Genomic DNA, 969 nt, shown 5'->3' with positions numbered 1-969 from the left:
ATATATATATATATATAATTATGTGTATTTCTTCTATCTTAATGAATAAAAATTCTTCTGATAGAAGTGTATATATAGGTATGTGTTTGTATGCATATATGTACATATGTGTATTTATGTATGTGTGTGTATGCGTGCATATATGTATATGTGTAAGTATGTGTGTATGTGTATTTATGTATGTATATATGTATAAGTGTGTGTGTGTACGTATGTATGTGTGTCTGTATGTATTCATGCATGCATGCATGCATGCATGTATGTATGTATGTATGTATGTATGTATGTATGTATGTACGTATGTATGTATGTATGTATGTTTTCCTGGCAGGTATGCGCCGAGATGTAGAAATATTTGGGTTGGTGTCTGAGGGTGCAGCAATCCCATTAAGCATGAGGGGAACTCAGGTCTTTGTCACGGCATCCCTCTAAGCGAAGACTATCTCGCATATAAAACCTGCTGCTCTACCGGCTCTGATGCCTTGCCTTTTGCTTGTCTCCTGGCTTCTTGGAATTCCTAGTGAGAGACGATGGATGGATTAGAATACAAAGGACCGGCCGAACTCTTACTGTCTCATGTTGATTCTGCCTAAGTATTAACGGTAAAGATAAATGTGGCCTATAGAATATCCAGCCAATTATCAGTGGTCAATCCAGCCGGTCGAACAACTCGAATGCTCATCATCGAAACTGACGGAAATCCATTTATACTTTACTTTATAAAATGAGTATGTGAATGATTGTCCTTATATGCACGATAATTTATTTATTTATATATGTGGTTATATTCCATTCCTGCATGTCTCTCTTTATCTCACTCCCTCTTTCTTTTCTTTCTTTTACTTGTTTCAGTCATTTTGACTGCGGCCATGCTGGAGCACCGCCTTTAGTCGAACAAATCGACCCCAGGACTTATATTTTGTAAGCCTATTACTTATTCTATCGTTGTCTTTTGCCGAACTGCTAAGT

The sequence above is a fragment of the Octopus bimaculoides genome, chromosome 9 (genome assembly GCF_001194135.2).
Source record: "Octopus bimaculoides isolate UCB-OBI-ISO-001 chromosome 9, ASM119413v2, whole genome shotgun sequence".
Lineage (NCBI taxonomy): Eukaryota > Metazoa > Mollusca > Cephalopoda > Octopoda > Octopodidae > Octopus > Octopus bimaculoides.
This window is presented reverse-complemented; position numbering follows the sequence as displayed.